The sequence below is a fragment of the Lissotriton helveticus genome, chromosome 10 (genome assembly GCF_964261635.1).
Source record: "Lissotriton helveticus chromosome 10, aLisHel1.1, whole genome shotgun sequence".
In the NCBI taxonomy this organism is placed as follows: Eukaryota; Metazoa; Chordata; class Amphibia; order Caudata; family Salamandridae; genus Lissotriton; species Lissotriton helveticus.
In genome coordinates this window covers 834,230,095-834,247,410 of record NC_136071.1, presented here as the reverse complement: position 1 = coordinate 834,247,410, position 17,316 = coordinate 834,230,095, and the positions used below count along the sequence as shown (strand labels likewise).

The 17,316-nt window shown below is 45.2% G+C and overlaps 1 long non-coding RNA gene across 1 annotated transcript; it reads right to left on the bottom strand.

Moving 5' to 3' along the window:
- Positions 1 to 12,680: 12,680 nt before the first annotated feature.
- Positions 12,681 to 13,874, bottom strand: LOC144785505 (uncharacterized). The gene is made up of 3 exons (XR_013601933.1): positions 13,546 to 13,874; positions 13,377 to 13,458; positions 12,681 to 13,003 (listed from the first exon to the last, which is right to left on the bottom strand). It is a non-coding gene; the product is annotated as an uncharacterized LOC144785505 (long non-coding RNA).
- Between the last annotated feature and the right edge of the window lie 3,442 nt (positions 13,875 to 17,316).

Here is a 17,316-nt window from a genome sequence, read left to right as displayed (position 1 = left end):
GGCCCGTGACTTCCCTTCCGTCGGTAGTACTACAAAAGTACGTTCCAGGCGAAGACCCTGACTTTTTCTTTACAAACTTTGAACGCTTGGCCCAGGCTGCTGCATGGCCAGTCGACCGCTGGGGTCACTATTTGGGTCCTTTGCTTACCGGGGAGTTACAGGCGGCTTACCAGCAGGCCAACGTTCAGGGGCAGACCCCGTATGCCGACATAAAGACATGCATTCTGGAACGCCTAGGGATCGACGAGGACACCTATAGGATACGCCTTAGACAAGTGAAGGAAGGGCCACAAGAAAACCCCAGGGCTCTTTCCTTCCGTATCCAGGACTTGGCTAATCGGTGGCTGAAACCCGCCACCTCCTCCAAAGACGACATTTTGGCCAAAATTTATCTGGAGCAATTTTTGGCTTCCTTGCATCCCTCCACGCAGAAGTGGGTACGCCAGCACGCACGCCTAACGCTAGAAACGGCCGTGGAAATCGCCAGTGCTTTCAATCGTGCCCAGGAGACACAAAGGATTAAGGATGAACACCTAACCCGAGGTCATCACCCCAATCACATCCGAGCCCAAAGACCTCCACCGCCAAGAAAACCAGAACCAACTCCCCTTTTTCCTTACCCTATCCTACCACGACCACCGAACCCCGGACCCCAGTGCTACCATTGTGGAGGCTATGGCCACATCGCCAGGGTTTGCCCCCAGAGAGAAGAGCCTATGGAGGTGGGGCTGGTTAGGAACCTGGTGTGTGACACCCCGGAGATGGAACCCCCTCGTTTTCACTGTCCAGTAATGATAGACGGCCAACCATTGAGCGCTCTAGCAGATTCCGGTTGCCGGCAAAGCGTACTGCGCCCTCAAGAACTGCCCACTCGCATAGGACCCGTGACCGGTACTGTCGCCATCCAGTGCGTACACGGCGACACCAAGACATATCCCACCGCCAGGGTGTGGGTACAACACCATGCAGACCAAGGAAGCCTTCTGAACGTAGGCTTGATACCCACTTTACCGGAACAGATTATACTGGGCAGTGACTATAGCGGACTACCTCACCTCCTCCAGAAAACAACTGACTCACTTGAGAAGTGGTGGGCAGAAGCACCGTTTCCCCAGGCCACTGCTAACCCGAGCATTCCGGACAAACCCTACAAAACCAAGAGCCAAAAGAAGAAGGAGAAAAGAAAGCACGCTACTGCATATCCCGTGCAAGTGGACGACCATCCTTGGGAGACTGACAGGGAGTTCCGAGCGGCTCAGCAAGAAGACCCCATGCTACAGAATGCCTGGAACCAGGCTTTGGATAACGAAGACCCTCTTCATGTAGGTCCCTACTTCTATAAACGGAACGGTCTATTGTACAGGAAGGGCAGCCCTCAGCAAGCATCACAGTTGTTAATCCCTGGGCCCTTTCGGGAGAAAGTGTTGTTCCTGGCCCACAGCCACCTATTAGGGGGACATTTTGGTGATGTAAAAACGGGACAATCCATCCTTGACCGATTCTATTGGCCGGGGGTTCATCAGCAGATCAAACGCTACTGTCAGGAATGTCCCGTCTGCCAGAAAAACAGCCGATATCGCCCTCCCCGAGTTCCTCTCCTGCCTATGCCCCTCATAGATGTGCCCTTTAGTCGGGTTGGCATGGATCTTATCGGTCCTATGCTTCCATCCAGAAGTGGGTGTCGGTATGCTCTGGTTCTGGTAGATTATGCCACTCGTTTTCCCGAGGCGGTGGCCTTAAAACAACCTACCACCCAGAACATTGCAAAAGCACTTATCTCCATCTTTTCACGAGTAGGTTTTCCCCGAGAGATCCTGACGGATCAAGGGACCCCCTTTGTTTCCTCCCTCATGAAACAGGTATGCTCACAGCTGGGTGTCAAACAGATAAGGACCTCTGCATATCACCCGCAGACCGATGGCCTGGTTGAACGCTATAATGCCACCCTAAAGACCACATTAAAGAAACTGCTGGCCCTCGAAAGCAAAAGGTGGGAAGAGATGCTACCCCTAGCCTTGTTTGCAATCCGTTGCAAGGTTCAAAGAAGCACCGGTTTCTCCCCATATGAATTGTTGTATGGAAGGGCTCCCCGAACCCTGTTGGACATGGCAAGAGAAGCGTGGGAGGCTGCACCTGATCGCACCAAACCCCTCCCAGAATATGTTGCCAACCTGAAAACCCACTTGGGACAAATACGAGAAATTGTACGTCAGAATCTGTTGGCGGCACAAGCCTCTCAAAAACGTCAATATGACAAGGGGACTAGGGCCCGTTCGTTTAACCCAGGTGATCTGGTACTACTCCTTCTGCCATCCTCAGACCATAAACTTCTGGGTCAGTGGCAGGGTCCTTTTGAAGTCCTACGTCAGGTAACCCCTGTGACCTACGAAATAGAGATGGATCCCCAACGAGGGGTCTCCCAGATTTACCATATAAATCTCCTGAAACGGTGGGAAGGACCCCGACCTGTTCTGTCCGGTCTTGCGACTCCAACTGTCCTCCCTTTTGAGGTCTGTTTTGATCCCGACTTGCGGGAAACCCAGAGAGAAGACCTAAGTACTGCCTTGGCCTCCCTTCAGCATGTGTTTTCCTCCTTACCGGGCCACACCACGGTTGTAGAACACTGTATTCGGACTGAACCTGGGAAAACCGTGAGACAACGGCCCTATCGGGTTCCAGAGGCTCGAAGGACGGTAATCAAGGAGGAAACTGACATGATGCTACAAATGGGCGTCATCGAACCGTCCATCAGTCACTGGAACTCCCCTATTGTTTTGGTACCGAAGCCGGATGGCTCGGTACGTTTCTGCATTGACTTCCGGGAGGTCAACAAAGTCTCCTGTTTTGATACATACCCGTTACCCAGGGTTGATGAAATGGTGGAACGCATAGGCAAGGCTAAATTCATCAGTACCCTTGACCTCTGTAAAGGCTATTGGCAAATCCCACTCCGTGCAGAGGACAAAAAGAAAACAGCCTTTTCAACCCCGGATGGCCTGTTCCAATTCAAGGTAATGCCCTTTGGCCTTCACGGTGCCCCCGCCACCTTTCAGAGGGCAATGAACCAGGTCCTTCAACCTCATTCACGATACGCCGGGGCATACCTAGATGATATTATCATCTATAGTGACACATGGACCCAACACCTACAGCACTTGCAAGAAGTCGTTTCCTCACTAGGAAACCATGGCTTTACCATCAATCCCTCCAAGACCACGCTGGCCGCTCAAACCGTAAAGTATCTGGGGTTCCTCCTGGGCGAGGGGGTCATCAGACCTCAAAGCAAAAAAATAGAAGCCATACAATCCATCCCCTTCCCACGAACACGAAAGGAATTAAGGGCTTTTCTGGGCCTCCTGGGGTACTACAGGAGGTTCATTCCCCGCTTTTCCCAAACAGCTGCTCCCCTGACGGATCTCCTCAAGAAGTCCACAAAAGCCGAGGAGGCCCTCTGTCATCCAACCCCGGAGGTGCTCCAGGCCTTCAGCCAACTGAAGCAGGCCCTGGTTTCCGAACCTGTTCTGGTTAGTCCCGACTACACCAAGGGATTTATCCTGCAAACGGATGCATCAGACCAGGGTATAGGGGCCGTGCTATCGCAGAAAGATAGGGACGGACATGAGAGACCCATCCTCTACCTAAGTCGAAAGCTCTTTCCCCGGGAGCGGAATTATGCAGTTATCGAAAAAGAGGCCTTGGCTATCAAATGGGCTGTAGAAAGCCTTCGTTATTATTTGGATGGTCGCGAATTCACCCTATATACGGACCATGCGCCATTAGAATGGATGGCGAGAAACAAAGGACACAATGACCGTGTTCTACGATGGTTCCTGACTCTTCAGCCCTACAGATTTACAACACTACACCGAAAGGGTGTGGAACAGGGAAATGCCGACTACTTGTCTCGTTACCCTCCCCCAACCAACTCTAGTAGAAAGATGGCTAGGGGAAAGGGATGTGGAACAGACCCCTCCCCTACCTCTTTCGGGCGGTGGCTCAGTACCGTTTCCCTGGGCTCCGATGATGGTCCCACCGCGTCCCTGGCAACCCGGCATATCCCCCTTTCTCTTTCCATGCAGGAAAGGAGTACGAGGGACGGCGAACCGGAAGTACCTGTCACCGACCCCGGAAGTCCCGCCCACGATCCCGGACCGGAACACGGAAAAGGACGCCACGGAGAAGAAGCGGAGTTCTTGAAGGCGGACTCGTGGCAGGAGACAGCAAACCAAGAACTGAAGGCGGTGGACGGAGAGCGCGGAGAAGAGAAGAGCGGAGGCGAGGAGGAAGAGATCTGGAGCGAGGACTGGTGGAGTCCTGTGGAGGTGGCTGGAGAGCGGCCGCAACTCGGAGAAGAGTTGCGGCGGGGCATGTGAGTACCCTGTCTCCTGAATTGCAGGTCGACTTGTATCATAGTGTATATATCGAATCCCCTCACTGTATAGCACTCCTAGGAGCACTGTATATACGCGCACTTCCCGAGACACTGTAGATAGTGAATACCGCCACCGGACTCCTCACTACTTGCACCCTTTCCCTTCCTGCTTGAGTTCCCTTCCATCTTCGACCCTTCCGACCCCTCCTCACTCTCTCTTCTACCCCATCACAACCAGGGTGTTGGTGTCACTGGTTAGTACTCGTGGTCAAGGACTAACTGCCCTGTCATTGTCTCTCTTTACCTCCGAGGGCCACCGGACTACCCAAGACGGAGAAGAGGAAGACCCCCACACCTGCTCACAGCGGATCCCTGCTCCTTGACGACTACCCTCCGGACTCTCTCTCCAATCTTGTGTTTCCTCTGCCCCTACGTACTCTATAACTGTCAGTGTTAATAAATAGAGCTACAGATATAGCTCACTACATACGGCCTCCAAGCCTGTTATTCCGGTCCGCCCATACACAAAGCCCACAGTAAACCACAACCATACAGAGAAAGATTTAACTTGGACCTTAATCTCAAAGATAGACCAGGATCCCCGAGGGTGAGACATTGATCACAAATTGACACAACGAGAAGCCCTGCTAATTGTAAAATACAATACAGCACTTAATGGACTGAATGAACTCTTTGAGATATACAACTTATAGCCAGTAAGATACATCACAATTTCCTTTGGGAATATCAATCTTTTGGAAAAAAATTGTATTATGCAACAATCTGAGTAGCTGTCAGTACAGCAGCTTTCACTGGCGTTAGGAGGATCTTTATTATATTATACATTAGGCATACTGCACAACAGGCTGCAAAACAAGTGGCTTTTTCATCACAAAATTTTCCGAAAAATAAATTTAATTAAACTAAGCCTCCAAAAATATAGATCCGTGCAATAAGATATAACACCTCGCAAAGTATACAGCCAAAATAGTGGCCTCTTTAATGTAAAATGGCCCAAGAACAATGTACTCGCTTTCCTGAGAAAAAACCTTGGTAATTACAGACTAATTCCAATTTGACTCTCTCAATAAATGTGCAATTTGACATGCATAACAAAAAAACACACATAGTACCACAACCGATCAGCAGATAATTTACCCAAGAATCCTCTTTCGATTTTTAGCAAAAGTTTGAAAATCAGATACAGCACACAATATTAAGCACAGCCTACATCTCCCAGAAATCTCAAGAGACGAGCTTTTGCAGCGAATATGGCAGTAACCTGGAAGTTTATAAGAACTCCGGAAAAGCCAGATGAGCAGGATGAACGGACTAAACAGAGGAAGGTAGACGCTGCCATGTCGGATTGACGTGCTGAAAAGGTTTGTGGAATTAGCCATGCACTGACAGTTGGGTCTTTATAGCAATTGTAAAATGTAGGTCGCACTCAGTGCGTACAAAATACGTCCTCATCGCGAAGGCACAAGTCGCGTAATGTTTTTACGGGCACATACGATGCCATGAGAGTAGGAAAACGCTGGCTCCACTCTGTGCATACTGAAAACGGCTTCAGCATAGAGACACAAGTCGCACAAAGGAAAAAACGTGTTAAGCAGCGCTTAAGATGCTGAAAACTAGACAGCAGCAACGTACACACAAAACTAAAGTCGATTAAATGCCCAAGTTATTGCGCATTCTTTAGAAACCTAGCCGCAAACGTATTACATCTTTGTATATATTAATTCAGGAGACCGTGTTGCTTTTCTAACACAACGAGGAACAACCAAAGAAAGCGCTGGATCTTGCAGCAGGTTTGACCCCAAAACAGAGAGGTACGTGTAATAACTTGCGTATTTCATGAAGTTAAATATTGAACAACGGAATATATAGCTTCCATATGGCAATTTAAAATATGTAAACGTTTCAAAAAAATACCTGCAAGTACGAATCCTTTAATGAAAGAGTTTTGGATAGGATTCGTGAGATGCAAATGTTTTCCCCCAAAAAATACGTAAAACAAGTAGATTTTGAGCCATTATACTCGGACGTTCTTGGGAGATTCTTCATTAAGTCAATTATTTCCAACACAGAATTTGAAAAACGATAGTCAACTAGTGGCATCAATTTGAAAAACATCAATAATGTTGACGGTAAGCTTTGACATAAAAAGTCAGTATGTTGGACTGACTAATACAGAAAACAATGCTAATCAGTGGCTCTTCTGTCCCCTTTAAGCTGTTTCAATCACCTTTAAAAGAACTAGGAACAACTACAGGAAACACCACTCTATGATAATAAAAGTGAGTTGGCTGCATCAATAAGTTGGTCAGTTGCAATTAAAAAGAATACACAGGGAACATGAAAAGTTATTTAATTAAATTGTATTATTCTTTCCTTTCTTCTTTTCTTAATTTTGACTATATTAGATTTTTTTCAAAGACTACAGTGGAGAAAAGGTTCTGATCAAATTTGTACAGAAGAGATCGGCTGATCTAAGAAAAATAGGTAAATTGCAGGAAATTTTGAAATTGGTGAAAGGAGGTGCATTAATACGTTTTTTAATTGGTCATGAGGTTAACTTCGGTCTAATTTCTCTTTTTTTTAAGGTTGTTTTGATCTTGAGGAGAACCCTAATGACTAAATGTTGGGTTAGAAACGCATCGACCTTGGTTAATCTTAACAAGTGCATTCGTTATACAAAGAAAGTATACCTTGTTGTTTCTGAATAGCTTACAAGTAGTAAGAATTGAATATATTCAAGTTTTGAATCAGACGGGGAGTCATAAATTCATAGCACTGTTTGGACATGCCCAAGATAATTGGTTGAAAAACCTTAAAAAAGAGTGTAGAACCTATTAGGGCAGGTGTGAGTTGTTTTCTTCGCATTTTTGTCTTTCAATGTGTCCAATTTGTTTGTCATTAATTGTTATATGTTGCCAGTGATCATTTGTTGTGTGTCCAAATGGTATTTTGAAAAAATTCTCTTACATGATTTTTTTCTTTTTGTGTGAAATTTTGATGTGGGGTTTTATAATAATTTATGTGAAAAAATGTACTGTGTTTGAAAAAAGACACTAAATGATAAAAGTCTTTTGAAATATGAAATAAAAAAAGTCATTTAAATAGATGTCTCTAGGTTGCATTAAGTGGTTAAAATGCGCCTAACTGGAAAATAAAAAAGAAAATTAACATCAGTATTGGGATTTTGGTTGTTGTTTCCTGTTGATTAGGCTCAGCCGAAACCCTCTTTTGTTAGCTGGTTCAATGGTGATCAAGGCAACAGGCTCCAAGAACCTTATCTACTTTCTGTGTACCATTCATGTACGTTCCCCAGCCTATCAACAGTAAATTAAGGACTAAAGGTAGGTCAAGAGCTCAGCCTCATGATGTCTTATAGGTGATCGAGCATGAATGGTTTTACTTCCACTTCATCAAGCATTTTGTCTCATCAACATCAGTGGTGGTAGGGTTGGGAAACAGTATTACCCCCTAACACTTCACTGAATATATATGTTAAAGAAAGCACAGAAAACATCAAGTTTCTTGTCAGGCACTTTTAAAGAAATAAACGCAAGACATGATCAATACAGGGTAGCCCCTTTGTAGAAGACCACACTGACAAATCTGTGAGTGGGAAAACTCTTGAATGAAAAATGGCTGATAGTTGTCGAGGTATTTACAAATATCGCTCTATTTGCAATTGCACTACCAATTTTTACTGAAAAGGGTACACTCATAACAGCTACACTAACAGTTGTCGAGCAGGTCTCTCACCAAGTATCCTACGCACAGGATGGGCCCTAACCTGTTTCACACATCCAGCCTTACAGAACTGCTGCAAAAAAAGGGGAAAGGGGAGTAAAGGCTCCCCCTTGACTCCTGCTATGTCCCTGCCACAGTCCCTGGGGTGGCAAAACAGTCTCAGGATACCACCCCATGACTGGTGGGAAGAAGAGTGGAAGTAGGTTCTGTTGCTGCCAGTCTGAGAACTTCAGAGGTCAGAGAACCCTGGATGACCCAGGACCTGTCTCTTGACAGCTGTCAGTGACCTCTGTTAGTTGATGTCCTTATGGGCAGAGCTTCCTTGGGTTGGGAACAGACGTTTGATCCAAGGCGTGGTATGGGTCACATTACTTTGTTGGTCATGCTGGTCCTGTCTACCTACCTACTAGGATGTATCTGTGAGCAAGTTAAAGTTAGGTTCTTCATAGACGGGTTCCACAGGTGACGTAAAGAGTTCCCCATGGGTCAGTTCAGTGGCATAAGAGAGTGTAGATTGAGAGATCCAACTGAGTTAAGAGGGCCATAGAACTGCATCTGAGGTAGACGGGCCATTGTCAATGTAAAAGTTACTAAGCAAAGAAGCTCATTAAGGTATTGATTAGTCCCCAAGCTTTTGGTTGGATGGAGGTTATTTTGGACTTGGCCCTCTCTGCAGGTTCACCCCCAAATGTTATGCCTTCACCCCTCCTGTTTTGCTGGATTCATTTTGGTTGGCCTTAGGACTCTGTGCCTGTTACCACTGCTAATCAGTGCTAAAGTGCTTGTACTCACTCCCTAAAACATGGTAGAATTGTCTTACACCTGATTGCCATATTTAATTTACTTATAAGTCTTTAGTAAAGTGGTATATTATGTACCCAGAGATGGTAAATTCAATGTTACAAGTGAACATGCAGCACTTATTGTGCCACCCACTGAAATAGCCCTTTAAAACAGGAAACAGTAATTACATTATGGGCTTACCATACATGATTTTACAAAGCAAGTGTTACAAAGCATACGCCTTTACCACGCATATTTTTACCACAACCTACCTTTACAACGCATGCCATTACCACGAAAAATGTAACAATTTTTTCAAGTAACTGTATTATATAAATCTATATATTTATATTGCCTACTGGCGGTCGCCAGTAGGTTGTTATAGTTGGGACCTAGTTTCCATAGGAAAAGTACTTTGACTTGCCTATAACTTTGGCATTGTTTGACCAATCTTCATGAAATCTTTAAAAAAAAGCTTGAAAGTAGGTTCTGTGTGTCAGAAAGTTTGGGGGTGATCCGTGAAGTGGGGACCAAGAAATAGGGGTGTGGAAAGAGGGTGCTTTGTAATGTTAATTCCCATAGGAACGCGTTATTGCACCTATAGCCCGAACCGCTGGACGGAATTATACCAAATGTGGCTGAAAGGTAGATGTTGTTACGCAGATTGTGCTTTTTGTTATTTAGTGCAAATCCGTTCAATAGTTTTTGAGAAATTTAAGCCAAAAATTATAGATATATCCTGGCCTCTGATATTTCGTGGTAGTTTTGCAATTAATCGTGGATGTGCGAGCCATTGGGAATGCTGTGATTGACTGGGCACAACCTGAACAGAAAGTTGCGGCAGCCATTTTATTGTTCGGAAATGGTTCCAGGGGCTGAGCATTTGTGTGAAAACTAACATAAGGGTTCAGGGTGTAGATACTATGACCATGTTTAATAAATGGGTGTAATAGTGACAAAAGTTATGTGTCCAAAATTGATTTTTTTAATTGTGCGTGATATTCGCAAGATTTGATGTTGTGCTTAACATATACACATAACATATCATAGGTTGTTGTCCCTTAGTACAGTTTTCCAGAGGAATGGTGTGGATGTTTTGTCTATTAACTAATGTAGTTTGAAATCTCGAAGGACAATTTGTTCACAAGTGGAGGTGAGAGTATAAGTGCTATATTTAAGGAAACAAAAATTAAAACTTTTTTGCTGCCTCATGGGTGATATAAGATGTTTACCTTCAGTCTTTTAGGTGTTGTGTTTGTAAGCTGCACAGTGAACCATGCGGAATGAGGAGGAGTTTATTAAATATGTCTGTTTTCTTTTAAGGTACTTCTTATGGATGAATGCAACTTACCCACCAGTTGTTTTCTGTTGTATCAAGGTGGAGGATGTAGTATTCTATTGGTAAGTAGTGGTATGGTCACAGTCTTGGATGAGGGAAGATAGGGAAGTTGTAATAGACACTGCAGGCCTTCAGTTCAAGAGGGCAGTGCTAATTGAAATTATAGGATACAGGTCTAAAGTCTTTAAACTTGGGTTTACACCAGAATGGTGCGACTACCCGAGGCTGGTGTAATGAGGAGAAATATCTTTATTTCTTCTCATTAAGCACGCACACAATTAAGATTAAGCCTCTAGGAATAGTTTTTGTGTAGGAAAATATTCTGTCCTGCAAAAAAACTATTCTGACCACATGCAGTCATCCTTGCCTCATAAAGCAAGGGTGCATGCATTGGCGCCACAAGTGCACCAGCACAAAGAGAGAGCAGACGTGTGCCATAATCTTTGTAAATATGGCGCATTTCTGCTCTCTCCCTTTCACAAAGCGCATGATGTGTTGCATTACATTGCATGAAAGTTCAGTAACTCCGGGCCCCGGAGTTTATCAGTTTCCCCAAGCAGCTTCTGCTGCTGTTGATTCTTGCATCCAGTGCCAATCAAAGCAAGGAAAGCACACTGCCTAGCTTTGATTGGCACTGGATGCAAGTATCAATGGCATGAGCAACATTATAAACAAATAAGTTACTGAGACCATAGCACCTTGACGCCTATGGGCATTTGCTGCGCTCTTTAAATGCTGTTCTAATCACATCACAATAAATACAGAGTCAATAAAATAACAAATTTAAAAAACAATGATTGACCTGGTAAACGGATTATGCTCCCTCTGTTTGACCTTACTAGCAAGCAATTATGCACACCAAATATAAGACGTCACTGCAAAGTTAATCGATGTTCTGTCGGTCTCTATGCCACATTACGTCGAGTGTGAATCATCAAAAACTGTAACAGCTTTTCATTTTTCTTCTGCTCTTTAGTAAGGGCCTAGATGAAACCACTTACTGGTGCCACCTGTAGCGGAATGCATCCCGCCAGGTAAGGATCGCAAGATTAAAAGACTTACAAGCTGCTGTATTCACTCAAATAATTACTTGGAAGGTTCAAATGTTGCATTTCCTTCCCCCGCCGTTTTCTGCCTGCTGGAGAAATCTTGCCAGCTTTCTTTCCTCATTCATTTGTAGATGTCTACCCTCCAGTCCTTTTTCCTTCTATGGCGTCCAGGATGCCACCTCCCCATGGGCTAAGATCCTGGTAGCCTTGACATCACAAACTACCACTAAACTGTGTCTCCTTTCTGATTCTGGACACTTATGGGACCTCATTCCATACACATCTCTTGTCTCCCTAAATGCCATCTCCATCACCAAGGACCACATCAACGTGCCAGCAGGTGTAAACTAGTGCCTTGGGGGTGACCGCCAGATTAAGACACAATATTTGGGCGCAGAGACTGAAACCAGTTATTGCTTAATCATAGAACCCCATTTATGTTGTTTATCTACAGAACAAGTATTATTTACGGAATGGCATGATACTAGGATTGCCTCCACAGTGTTTGTTTCAGATCCATTTACCATCTGATTGCCCTCACGGAAGACTTCAGAATTGATGTGAGACCCGGCCACCCAATGCACATCGCACACTAGTGTGGAGATCCTTGCCTAAAAAAGTTTGAAGGCTGTTATAGGCATTCTTCACCTTTCCTCTTCCAGGCTCTATTCACCTGCTACTTTGCTGGGTCAACCACCCTAGTTCATGCAGGGAAGCTTTTGGCACTGACTTTCCTGCCACAACACAAAAGTGAAAGGAACAATTGATGGACAGAATGCTAAACAATGCAAACATTCACCCCCAGTCACAAAGATCTGGGTTTAATCCATCGCTCTTTTGCACACCACGCCACCCCAGTTTGGACCCAGCCATATGCAAATCAGTCTTCACCCCGTGCCTCATGGAACGAGTTCAGCCCGAACTGCCAATCCAGGTCCTCCCTGGACTGGAAATAAGCATCCTGGGACCTGTTTCGGGCATCACCCCATATCAGCCAGGCTAGCTTGAATCCAGTGGCAAGGTGAGCAGGGGACCTACATCTCGGCATACCCCTCCCACTTAGGGCGACAAAAGCAAAAGGAACAATTGATGGATGGACGGCCGAACAAAAGATTTGGGTTTAATCCATCGTTCTTTTGCTCATCACACCATCCCAGTTTGGACCGAGCTATATGCAAATCAGTCTTGACCCTGTGCTTCATGGGAACAGTTTAGTAAAAGAAAAAGGTTTCCTTTTGGTGTTGTCTTACCTGAAGACCAATCGTGCCGCACCGTTCACTCACATAAAACACACTAATAGAACCAGCAACAAATTCTAAAGCACTTACAAGGAAAAGGTTATAATCAAAAAAACGTTTTTATCACAAATATTTATTTGTCATTAAAAACCATGACACTTGATCTACAAATACATAAAAATTAAAAACATGAAGAAATTTTTCTTTAAAAACCACAGTGCATATCTGACAAAAAACTAACAGGAGAGAAGCAGACAATTCACTTTGTCTTACTGACGTTAATTCAGATTAACTTGGAACAACAGAGTGCATGAATTTTTCATTTCCTGTCACCACAACACTGCTGACCCTTCTGAATTTAACAAAGGTATATAGCGTTGACGCGTTTCGGTGGTGTTAAATTGATAAAACCACCTTCATCAGGACAGATTTAGTATATTCTCCTTAATACTGGTGTTACCTAATTCAAAATAAAACAAAACATTTTTTAACCTTTCAAAAATAAAAATAAAAACAATTTTTTTTTAAAAAGTGAGACAATTTACAAAATGTTTACAGACTTCCTTTGCTTGTTGCAATCAAATCTCAACAAAGCTTAAAAGATACTTTCACTGTGTCTATCGTAAAAACTGTAAAGTAAAAACTTAAACCATTGTTGACAATTAATTAAAAACCAATGAAATTTCTCTGTGAACATTTCATTATTCCTTGACCCTCTCCAATTAATTAACATTCTTTGTAAGTGCTTCATTCTTGGTTCAGTAGCAATCTACACATTCATTCATCCATACAGACAAAAAGAGTTCTTGTATTATCTAAACAGACTAACTCACCTGTGCAATCGCACATGTGTGAGGGTTTTCCTGGATATTGTTAAAAGGGATATTTCAATATTCCAATGTCGTCGTTGACAATCTATGGAGTACAGCAAAATTACTATTATTGCTCCGAATTTATTAGCGTGGAACAATCATTAAGGTTGCAATTTCAATGGCCCTTTACCTTTAAAAAGTTCTGTGTTCGTTCACACAACTGATTCTTCTTGGTCACTCAGTGCGATAACTTTAAAACCACCCTGTCTGTAAAAGCATAAATACACATAAACATGATGTTAGTGCCCTCTAAGTTTAACATAACCTAAATGGCCTTCACAAAATCAAGTCTTTTAATATTACCTTCTTTATTCGCACATAGCCATCATCTATTTACTGTTTGACAGCGCTGTTATTTTTCCACAGTCGTCTATCGGTTTGCCTATTTAAAAAGAAAGTAACCTGTTTTGTAGGTTTATCCATCCTTTATTGCCGACTGACAGAATATTAAAATAACGTGCATCTAACCAACAAGGTCTCACCTTTTACGAGTTGTTGGGCCTGCATATGATGATTCTGTGACCCGGGGTATAATACTGTCATGGCTGCATCCATCGTGACAGATAAATTAAGAAATCAAAACGAGATGATGTAGTGTAGCGGTCTAGTACTTGCGTACGCGTGATGACGCGACACGCAAGGACGAGACCGCGGAGGATGTGCGCATGCGTGGGAAGCCGCGGCGCATGTGTGAGCGATCGGAGCGGTCCGTGTAAGACGCCCGGCGCTCCTCTAAGCGATGAGATAAGATAAATAAATAACGAATCTTCCTCAAACTTCCACAGTGTGCTCCTCGTCATTTTGGGCAAACAGAGAACATTACAGTGGCGACGAGGTTGGGATTTACTACTAGTGGCCCAAACTGCTTACAAAAAAAAAAAAAAAAAGAAAAGAAAAGTAGGCACACAGAGGAACAACAGACAGTAGAAGACCACTGCGCAAAACCAGTCGGAGGACAAAGGAAGAAACACAGTGGCAGTGAATCGCAGGAGGAGCGTGGCAGAGGCGCAGGGAAACGAGACGCTTGCACCACGTGCACCAAGCCCAAGAACTGCGGCAAACAAGGACGGGAAGCACGGTAGGAGGATAGATACACCCCACTGAGGCCCTGGCTGAAAGGGGAGAGAGTAGAGAAGGGGGAGAAGGAGAACCCCGAACCAACACGGCACAAGGCGGGAACGCAAGCGCGCCAGGGAGCCCTAGGAATCAAGGAGGGGAACCGGAGGAACAGGCCAAGATGAGTACACAAGCATCTTCCCTCACGGCGCAGATTCCGTTTCTACCCAAACCAGGAGAACCCCAGATGAAATGGGAAGACTGGAGGGAATACTTCAAGAACTACCTAGAAGCTTTAGAGGATGAAAATGGAGAACCCTTTCCCAGCGTGAGGAGAAGAAGGATACTCTTACATAACCTGGGCCCGGAAGGGATAAGAGTTTTCACGAACCCAGTGCCCACGACTAGACCAGCGGCCGATGATGATGTTTTCAAGCATGCCCTAGAAGATCTAGATAATCACTACCGACCTGCGGTGTGCGTCTCCATTGATCGTTTTAACTTCCAACAGAGGAAGCAAGAAGCAGGAGAATCATTTGACGACTACGTAGCGGCGTTGAGAAGGTTGGCGATTACATGCAAGTATGGGACACTACAAGACGACTTCATAAAGGACCAAATCGTGATGCACACCACCAATAAGACGGTACAGGATAAGTTGTGGGCGCACGGAGAGGCGACGCTGAAGGAGGTAATAGCGATGGTAAAGAAAGCGGAACTGTCGAAGCGATGCGCCGACGCAGCAAAAAGGGAGAACACGCAGAGGCCCATGGTGAATAAGGTGGACGATGCAGAGCATACGGGACGAAACAGAATAACGGCGGGAGATAATAAAGGAACCAACAGATGGTCAGGAAAGTCAGGTCAAACGTGGAAACCGTCCCCAGAGAACAAAGCCACGTGTTACAGATGTGGAAGTACGAAACACGCGGCCCAAGATAAACGGTGCCAAGCATTCCGGGCAAAATGCATGTTCTGTGGCCTAGTGGGTCATTATGAGAAGGTATGTCGCAGGATGGCCAAGAAGACGGTCGTGAAATATGTGATGCAAGGCCGGCCAGAAGGAGAAGAAGAAGAGCTAGAAGAAGAGGACCTGGTGCTGTGCATCGAGGAACAAGTGCTGGGAATAGACAACAGGCGCTCGAGTAAACCACGGGCGGACATGCTGATAGGAGGAGTGAAAATCAAGGTTGCGATAGACTCAGGCTCTCCATACACCATAGTCCAAAGATCTGTATGGGAGGAAGAGTTCAGACCCAGCCTGGGACCCAAGTTGGAACCACCAGACATTCGGCCGGTATCATATACTGACACCCCAATCCCCATGGTGGGCTACCGGATCCTGAAGTTTGAATTCAGGGGAAGAACAGCAGACTGCAAACTGTATGTAGCAGAGAAGGGCCCATCGGTGTTGGGATGGAGAGATCAAGGAGACCTGGGTATTAAGCTGGACCCGGGAGGCAAAGAGCAAATATTGCTAACAGACTGTGAGTGCTGGCCGAATCTGGAGGAAATGAGGAGAGAATTCCCAAAAGTATTCGGAGGAAAAGTCGGGAAACTTGAGAAATTCACGCACAAAATCCTGCTCAAGGAAAACTCTCGTCCAGTATCCCACAAGGTCCGGAATGTGCCCATAGCGGCAAGGGAAGCGGTGCAGCAAGAACTACGCAGACTTAAAGAACAAGGGATAATTGAGCCCATAGACAGTTCGGAATGGCTATCTCCCTTAGTCGTAGTACGAAAACCCAACGGCAAGGTGCGTTTGTGTGTGGACCTGCGAGAACTAAATAAATGCCTGATAGTGGAGAAATTTCCATTGCCCAGGATTGAAGAAATGCTAGCCAGAACAAAAGGAGTGAAGTGGTTCTCCACCATTGACCTAGCATCCGCTTATCATCAGATAGACTTGCATCCATCTAGCCGAAAATTCACGTCCTTCATAACACCGTTTGGGTGCTATCAATTTTGCAGAATGCCCTTTGGGCTGGCATCGGCCATGGCGGTGTTCCAAAAGCTGATGCACCATTTGTTCAAGGACGTAGACGGCGTCCAATATTTCCAACATGACATCTTGGTGATGGGACTGGCCCGTGAGGACCATGACCGGAAACTGAACAAAGTGCTTAGAGTGCTACAGGAGAAAGGCCTGACAGCAGAATGGAACAAATGTTGGCTAGGAATGACGTCTGTCACCTACCTAGGTCACGAAATTGGAGGACATGGAATCACCCCTAAGAGAGAAAATGTGAAGGCGATCTGTGACTCCAGGGCCCCCGTCAGCAAGGAGGAAGTGAGATAATTCCTAGGGATGGCCGAATACTATAGTCAATTCGTTCAGCACTTTGCAACGAAAACACAACAGTTGAGACAGCTAATAAGAAACAAGACGACATTCCACTGGGATGATGAAGCACAGAGGGAATTCGAAGTGTTGAAGCAAGACATAAGCCAGGTGGTGCAGTTTCATGGACATTATCCTCTTGGACAGACAATACTTACCACTGATGCCAGTGAAAAGGGGATAGGGGCGGTCCTTGCTCAAGAGAGAGAAGATGGCACGGTGGAGACTCTTAGCTTCGCTTCCAGAGCGTTATCCCCTACAGAACAAAAGTTCAGTGTGATTGAAAAAGAAATGCTGGTGGTGGTTTGGGCCATGGGGAAGTTCAGGCAGTTCCTCTGGGGCACGAGATTTCATCTGCAAACGGACCACAAACCGCTGGTCAAGGTACTCACCTCGAGTGAGCATGCAACTGCCACCCCACGCATAGCCAAGATGACGCTGAAGCTGCTGGAGTATAGGTATGATGTAGAGTACATACCGGGGACACGCAACAAAGCTGCTGAC